Genomic DNA, 9480 nt, shown 5'->3' with positions numbered 1-9480 from the left:
CTACTAGAAACCTGTCAGGTTCAGCACTGCTTCAAATAAACCTGTCATCACAGAAAAACCTTCAGTCTGATTGACAGAATTGCTATATGCAGTTTGCATTGCCATCAAGCCCTGTCAAATTCTTGAACACTTAATAAAATAAAGTCAGCAGACAGATAGTTATGCCTATGATGCAATCTAAGGCAGATAGGTGTCAGGTCAGCTACAAAACCTAATCTGCATTGTCACGTTGCAGTGATGCCTAGTGCCTAAACATCACCACCAAATGCACCTTTACAAAACAACCGTCCCTGCAATGAAGGTAATCTGAACCAAATCCATTCTTTATAAACCAATGGTTTGTGCCAGTGCCAGTGTAAGGTTACGCTCACATTACGAGGTTCAAGTAGCACAAATCCAATTTTTTGCACTAACGTGAATCAGATCTGGTGTTTTCAGGACTGTGTGGACAGGCAAATCTGATCTTTTCAAATCCGACTTAAGCCACTTTCATATGTGGTCCTAGATCGCATGCGTGTCCGATTCGTGGCCATGTTAAATGTGAACACTCGGATCGGAATTCATATGCTTTTTTTTCCACTGCACGTGCGCCATCATTCAGTGGAAAAAAGCACATGGCTCTACTAATGAAGCTGAGAGCTGATCAGAGTTAATGATCTTCTCAGCGAAGCTCGTTCTGCTCGTTCATTTGTGCTGATGATGCAGTGATTCAGCCACGTGACGTTACTGAGTAGGACGAGCGCATGCAGGTCACTTCAGGACGCCGGTACGTTCACATTAATGACAGATTTGAATCCCTTACCTAAACAAGTGTGAACAATCCTGTCAGAGAGATTGGATTTGAGCAAAACATCGTATTTGAGAAATGAGGCTTGTATTGTGAACATAGCTTTTGTTAGCGTGGGGTACTATGGCTAGTAGTGACCTGCTATCGCTGGCTTTGTGCCTGTGCCTTTTTGGTGCTGCTGTTAATAAAAAAGCACTTCACATAGTGGAAATCGTGGACTTTATTCTGTCTCCTTGTTTGCTGAGATGTTACAATACGTTGCATTCGGAAGCTTTAACAGCGTCCACATAGTACATAGCATTGTTTTATATCACAAAATCAAGAAATGTGAGTTTTTTCATGATGTGCCTTCAGTAATAGCCCTCGGTTATTTAAGGATCACACTCTTGGCTAATGTGCACATATAAAGGGCCCAAAACGTGCCTGGTTTGTGAAGTGAAGAGGAATGAGGGCGGTGTATTCTCATTTTACGCTTCAAAAGCATTTTTACCCAACAAGGCAGATTAGCACAAGAGATTACGGTGCTTTTTTTGAAATTCAGATTTGGTGGTGACAGAAATGTCAAGACTGTTTTCTTTAGAGAAGATTCCCTCGCATTAAGTATGTATTCAGTCCCCTCTGGGGGAAATGAAGGGGAAGTCCTGTTATCTCTATGTGTGTGTGTGTGTGTGTGTGTGTGTGTGTGTGTGAGCAAGCGTTAAAGTGTTATGTAACTGAAAAGCAGTGACTGGATACAAAGGATGATGCTCCAGCATTCGTGACTGCATTTAGCAGCGGCAGCTTTGATGTGCACCGTTGTGCTAAATGTGTTGCTGTTTTGTAGTTTGTGGTGAGAAAACATCATTATGTACAGTAGTAACTGCAGTGTGTCTTACAGACTTACACATACGTTCAATAGGTTCTGCTATTAGAAGGTTACTTAAGTCCCAACTCTGTAAAGAGCCTCCATGATATAAAAACTAGTACAACTGACCCAAAAATACATATACATATAATAAAACCTTTCATTTTGTGTGACTTTACCTGTCAGTCTTGCTACATTAATGCACAGTCATTACTGCAGTGCTGTTCTCTTGCAGCTCACATTACCATCAGGTTTGACACGGCTTCAAATAACAAGCCTTTCATTGTAAAAATCCCTTCAGTCTGAAGGACAGAACAAAGTGCTGCATGCAGTAACCCAGTTCTTAGTCCATGCTGGCCTACACTGGCCTATGCTGGTCCGGTGCCGGCTTAGATGGTCACTTAGCATGGTCATGCTGGTTGAGCAGCATACCAGCACCCAAAACAACATGCTGCAATGACCTACTACTGGCTGGCTCTGGCTTCTAGATGCTCGAGAGGCTTGGCCACTTTTTTTTGAAAGCTGTGTTTACATTATGCTGTTTTCTCAGCCCTCCAATCACTGTTTTCCTCATCTTTGCTAAATTTCCTTCGGGATCAATAAAGTGTCTGTCTGTCTGTCTGTCTGTCTGTCTTTGCACGTCTCAGCTGTCCGATTTTAACCTAAAACAAATTATGATGTCTTTGTTGGGCAAAAGTTGTGCTTGTGCTGAGTGGATGCATGCATTGTATTGAAGGGTGCTGTTGGTTAGTGAAGGCAGGATGAATTTGTGCTCATGGACAGGACTGAGGGAAGGGTAGGGGATATCTACTGAACTCCACACATGGTCAAAGAGGAGAGATGGCAATTGCTGCACCACTGAAGGTGGAGCGGGAAAATTTGGACAAAAATCTGGCAAAAAGAAGCCGATTTCCACTTCATCAAGAGTTGAAAGGCATGAAAACGGATGAGGAGGCTGCTGTATTTCTGCTGGACAGGTGGGTGACATTACATTATTTTTGCTGTTTCACAGAACCAATACATCAGTTTGTTTGTCCTGTTTGCTAATGTTTGTGAAAACACCTGTTTAGCCTAACAGCAGCCATTGTAGCAACAGTTTGCTAACCCACAACCCTAGCACTGCTGTGTGGTTGTTCGCTCTAACATTGTCATGATATTTGTGCGTTCAACGTTTGCTACGGGTTTTATCGATACAAAAAGTTTGCTAGCCCAGCGTCAATTGCCTTAGCAGTGTGCATTCATGAAATTGAGGGGTGGAGCTTCTGATGGAGCATTGAAGGGAGGTATTTGTTTTGCTGTTGAGTTCAAAAATCAACAATCATTCTCCAGAATCGTGTACTGCACCTTTAACAGTTTGTTCTGTCTGGGCTGCTTTTTAAAGGAGGCCCAAAACAGGGCAGCCAATCAGTACAGATGTCATTTACATACACCAGTCTTAAAGGCACGGGGCAAAAAAGTCAGGATAAAGAGAGGTTGGGAAATGGCTGTGTAAACATGAAGTATGACTGCGTTTGCTACAGAAAAGCACACCTGATAGAAAAAGGACTAGACCAAAAATGTAGAATATGGCTCTTTAAAGGCTATAATTTGGTGGCTAGAAGCAAAAACTCAACTAAACTGAATGACTGAAGTAGCAAGAGCACCACAACAATATGTAGCTTTATCTGAAGGATGAGGCAAATACACGTCGAAGCTTAGAGCATTGCATTTAGAGCATAAATAGGCTATAATGTCATTTTAACATGGTTAAAAAAAAACATGACACATTTCCCAGCAACAAGAGACAATAGCGCTACACACTCAAACATAATGTCCCATTGCATGAACCCTATGGACTTTATCTAAAGCCTGAATATGAGCTGAAATGGCCGGACGTGGAGCCTGACAATAAAAGACTACAGCACACAGGCCTAGTTGTTATCAGCGTCATCTACAATATCTTGTATGGTAATTTCCCCAGCATTAAGTTGTGCAAATATCATACAGAGAAACATGTACTGAACTGTGTGTGTTGCTGTCGACCCGCTGGCTATTCATACATTGCAGAAAGAAAAGAGTTTCAGACAGAAGGATTTAGCAGTGCAACAGAAAAGAGATTTCAATATCTGGATTAAGCCTAAGAGGGAGTGTGTTAAGACACCTGGTCCAGTGTCTCAGTACTTACAAGCCTCTGAATTCAAAAAGGCCCTTCTTGACTGTTTGACCATGGTTCCCTCAAAAACCCATCAGTTATCAAACTATATGTTTTGGTAAACAAAGTCATTCAGAGCCGTTTGGTGTGAAATGCTGAAGATTGTTCACAGTGGTGGTGATAGGAACCAGCCGTTGTGACTTTAAACAGCCATTCTCAGAGCTTTTTAGTCCAAGACCCCCTTCTAACCCCTAATCCTGTAAAAGCGCCCTCTCAGAAAGTTATTACTTGAAATGGTTATTAATACACTGTCTGATGTCTGAAACGTTGTTGTAGTGCAAAACAGTCCCCAAAGAAACTTATTTCACCATAATAATAATAATAATAATGAAAGGTGGGTGATCCAGGTCCAAAAAGCTGAAATCCTCCCCAGGGCTTTGTTCCAACTGCCGGAACACCTTTGCTGCTGGTTTGAGCAAATTAGAGAAGTCAAGCAGTTGGAACAAAATCCTGGGGAGGATTTCAGCTTTTTGGACCTGGATTACCCAACTCTAATGATAACAACTTTTATTTATATGGCACCTTTCATGTATTAAAAATTCTACTCAAAGTGCTTCACAATACAAATTAAAAGCAGAGGAAGAAGAGAAAAAAGAATATATATAAAAATAAAATAAACTTACTTTACCACATAAATCTTTACCCATGAAAACTCAGAGGACTCGTGCAGGTTAACTGGTGGTTTTGGATGGTAAATGAAATGGCCATTTTTGTGCTGTAGGCGTCACAACCTCCAGTTCATACCACACACACAACCACTGTGAATGGCTTTATTTACTGAATTACGCAGAAATTTTGAAAAAACGGTGTAATTCCCCTTTAACACACACAGTGCTGTGTCTATGTGAGTGAAACTACAACACTGATTTTCTTACAAGGCCTCTGGACTCAAAAGTGACCTTTCTGACTGCTTGACCATCTCTCCCTCTAGTGGCTGTAAGACCCAATTACACTGAGTTGTGTGTTGTTGTGAGTGAAGGCAGCGTCTCAACTCATTAAAGGGGAAATGCTTTGCTAGAAAGATGGTGTCAGTGTGAGCTGCTTAAGTACTGAACACTGATATTAAAAGGTAGTGGATTGGACTTCAATCTAAATTACACACCCCTTACCTCAAAATAAAGTTGATATTTAATTTCACACTGGAGCTACAAGGCTAATGTAGCTATTAAAGGGCCCATAACATCGAAAACTGAATTTCTCATGTTTTTGTAAGCCAAGTCTGATGCAGTCTGTAAAGGCTTCAAAATGTTCCATTTACATCCCAGTCTGTATAAAAACTATGCTGAAAAAACAGCCCACTTGAATTCATTGTTTTTGTGATGTCACAAAACACATTGCCCAGCGTACAGCAGCTTAGCCCTGCCCACTCACCCAGAAGAAATAAGAAGCCTGGACTTTTTGGAATGAGGAACGAGGCATAAGGCAACCAATAAGAGTATTCATCAGACCAGTCATTTACATTTACCAGTCTTAAAGGCACAGTACACAAAAAAAAACAGCCTGTTTCATTCTAAGGGATAAAGCGAGTTTGAAAAATGGTCTAAAAATGAATTAGGACTATTTGTGGTGCATAGACCAACCATAAGTGGACCTTATGGAAAAAGAATGAAATGTAAGGTAAAATGCAGGATATTGGCCCTTTAAGTTAAGGTGGCTTATAGCCTTAACCACCACATACTTGCCTTAAACCATGAGGAGTTTACCGATGAGACTGCCGACATTGAGTATGATGCACTGTTACGGATAAAAAACAATGCATAGCTAAAAACAGCAGCAGCCGCTGACTTATAGCTGAAATTATAAGCGTACCTTGTAGGTGTTTGGTGTAGAGAACCTGCAGCAGTAGCCAGAGGAAGAGCAGAAGCAGGACCCCCTCTATCATTCCTTTACAGCAGAACAGCACACAGTGCAACAGAGGCTGCAGCTCGGCCAGATCCTCCTCTTCAGGACACTGCATGACCAGATCAGTGGGCACAACCACACAGTCTATGTCTTTTCCTAGTGTCTCTTGTCTTTCTGTGTTTCTCTCTCTTTTTCTCTCTCTCTCCGTATTTCCCTTTCCTTTTTTACCCCCCTCTTTCTCTTTTTCTCTCTCTCTCTCAGCCTGGAAGTGCTGAATCTTTTAACCGTGGTGGCGGAGATCCAGTTCTGCTCTCAGACACTGGAACACTCGCTCCTCACTGCATCTTACTGAATAGTATTTAGTTTCAGGATCTGCATGTACGACGGTGGTTTAGGGCCACTGTTAATAAAAATAAAAATAGTAGACTTCAAGAATAAAGTCGTAGAATTACAACATTGAAGTGCCATTCATACCAGGAAAGTTCACAGTATTGTGGCAAAAGGCTTTGCAAAGTGAAGGCAGCTCCTCTTCGTGTTAAATGAGGGGCGTTGAGTTGGTGGAGCTATACTTTCATATTGTTTTCACCCATAAAGAAACACTCAGCCTCCCTGTCTCTCCTGCGCATCAGCACAAGCCTGTTATTAGTGTAAGAAGCAGCTGAGCAGGAAACTGTTTATCTAGATTAAGGAGCCAGACGGACTCGGAGGAAACTGTGTGATGTCGAAAGAGAATCTCAGGCAGGGTCGTCCACACGGCTCTCAGTGGCTACATCTCTGTGTCATTCAAACAGGGCGTGAAGTTTCACAGACAGTGAGAAAGATAATCAAAATAATAAAAACAATCGATTCACAGAGAGACAGGAGTGAGTGGAACTCCAGCGAGCCATACAGCAACCGAGACCCCAAGGCGTTACGGCAGCCCCCCTACAGTCAGCCCACAACATCCTCCAAATATGACTTTATTCTCGAAATATTACGACCTTATTCTGGAAGTCTAATATTTTTATTTTTATGAACAGTGGCCCTAAAATGCTGTTGTTGAACCGAGTGCTGCACTGGGTCGGTATAACCAACAGGTCGAAACCAGCTCTAAACAAAGTGACCGCTGGGCCCTGATTGGTGCTCTGGCTTTGCGCTTCTTTCGTTTTGACATGTTACGTTTTTATACACACAGAAACCAAAAGGAACGACAGGAGGAAAAAGTCGGATATTAGACTCTGAAATGTAGTGGAGTGAAAGGAAAAAGTCGCCCAGAATGGAGCTATTTTTAAACAACTGACAAATGAAAATGTGTGCTTCATTTTTTGGAACATGTTGTTGGCATCAAATTTAAAACGGGCATATATTTTTAAAAAACAATAAAAATACTCAGTTTCAACATTTGATATGTTGTCTTTGTACAATTTTCCTTTACAAATATGGTTTACATGATATGCAAGGTTTTTTTTATTAAATTTTATTCACATTCTGCAACTCTTTTAGAAATGGGGTTGTACATTTGTGTAAATTTGAAGAGGATCTATGTACTGGAAGTATATTAATGACGAAAAAGAAAGAGACTAAATATTACTTACTTTCCCTCACTGTATTTGTTGTGCTAACAATTGAATTTGAATGTAAAAGCCCCCAGGTGAGCAAGCCAGGGGTGACAGTGACAAGGAAAAACTCCCTCAGAGCTGAGGAAGAAACCTTGGGAGGCACCAAGGCTCACAAGGGGGGCCCCGTCCTCCTCTGGTCAAACTACCTACAAAGTTATTATACAACTAATATTAATAGCAGTAGTATTAGTAGTAGAAATAGTTAGAAGTCCAGGAAAACTTCAATGTAGAGTGGGCAGCTAGTCCAAGGCAAGTGGCGGTAGCTGGGGAGTGGGCAGCTGGTCTGAAGCGGGTAGCAGGAGAGAATTTCTTAAAGATATTAAAAGTGTACACATGTTGTCTGATGATAAACTAAAACTTAACAGCAAAAAAGTACAAAGGAGCAAATACATGAAAGATCCATGGCTACTGTCTTTGCAGCGTTCGTTCATAACTCTGTATGTTAAACTGGAAAACAGCTGATAAAAATTGCATATTTATCTTTTTTTTCCTTACTTTTCCGAGTTATTCTGATCCTGATTCGCCAGCTTCTCGTTCAAATTTTCCTGTTCCACCTTAAATGGTGCCTGAGGTACCAGAATGCAATTGCTGTACCATTTAAGGTGGAATTGGAAAACAAGAACAAGAAGCTTGAGAATGAGAAGCGACTTCAGCCTCATGACTTTTTAGTGTTTGTCAGTTTCAGTTGCAGATTAAACGCATCAGGACACCAGCTGGAGTGATTATAAACACAAATAAGCGTGTTCTTCTCCAAATGATCGATGTTTGGCTTAAATCTCTCTCTTTGCCTTTTCATTAGCTACTAGTTAGGCGAGATTGTTTTCTGCATTATTATGGTGACCAGCAGTCTGTGCACTGATCTTCAGGGTTAAAGGGTGAAGTAGCAGTTCTACAACTCCAGCGTTTAAGACGATCACACACACTATCTAAGTCGCTTCTCCCTCAGGGTCGCGGGTGGTGCTGGAGCCAATCCCAGCTGTCGTTGGGCGCAAGGCAGGATGCACCCTGAACAGGTTGCCAGTCCATTGCGGGGCAGACAGACATACACACAAACTCACACCTAGGGGCAACTTAGCATGGCCAAGTGGCCTGGCTGCATGTCTTTGGACTGTGGGGGGAAACCAACAAAGACACGGGGAGAACTCCACCCTGGTCACCGAGCTGGGGTATCAAACCCAGGCCCCTCTTGCTGTGAGGCAGCAGCACTACCCCACCGCGCCACCGTGCCACCTGGCAAGACAATCAGCGGAGCTATATTTCACTGTAAATGGGGACTATTTTATTTTCATTTTTTATTTTTCACTGCACGTTTTATACGTAGCTCTAAATACGAGCATCTACTAAACAAAATAATGTACATTATTCAATAAATGAAACAAACAGATGAATCCAAAATGTCATATGATGCTCGTACACCAATTCCTCCACCATATATTTCTACATTATTTCAAACCGAAGTTAATTTGTTCAGTATTCATAAAGCAGTTTCTCACAGCATTAGTGAGCAATTACTCATAGTGAACAACAGATGGCAGCACATCTGCTTTAGTCTGGCGTTAACTGAATTACACTTGTGCTGCATCTGATGTAGAAAGACTGGTAAAGTTTTGGTCTCTCTTACTTTCACACATTGCTTACCAACAGTTTTTGTCATTTTAAAAATAATTTTTATGGGTACTCTTCAGTTAAGTAATAAAAAACCTGTGAATGCCTTGGGTATATTGAGCTTCAACACTCAGCAAAGTGCTTCTTTGATGTAAAGAGCTTTCTTTTCCAACACGGCTGTTAAAAGCACATAATTCTCTCATAATCTGCCCAAAATACCCAGATAGCAGACAGTTTTTGGACGATTCTGGCTTTGCTATGTGAGTGTTGGTGGACTACTGGGTAGATGTTAGGCATGCAGGCTTGAACAGCTTCATACCGTTTTTTTCTTGCTTCTATATTTGTGGGACAATTCTGGTGTGAATATTGTGGACAAACAGTTTAGTTGGGCCAGATTTGGACCAGATGTGGACCATATCCTTTAGTTCTACTCACTTTACAGTGTGCGGGCCAGATCTGGACCGAGGACCAGCCACATACTGGGCCAGAACAAACCAAGAATGAGGCCCAGAAGCGAGTCAGAACAATTGTGCTAACTGGGTAAGAGCTTCAGTTTGGTTATCTGGGCTCGGAGTGAAAGGTCTGGCCTGATTTGGTGGAGGATCTACCAGTA

The sequence above is a fragment of the Pygocentrus nattereri genome, chromosome 7 (assembly GCF_015220715.1).
Source record: "Pygocentrus nattereri isolate fPygNat1 chromosome 7, fPygNat1.pri, whole genome shotgun sequence".
NCBI classification, from domain to species: domain Eukaryota; kingdom Metazoa; phylum Chordata; class Actinopteri; order Characiformes; family Serrasalmidae; genus Pygocentrus; species Pygocentrus nattereri.
Note: the sequence above shows the minus strand (reverse complement) of the source record.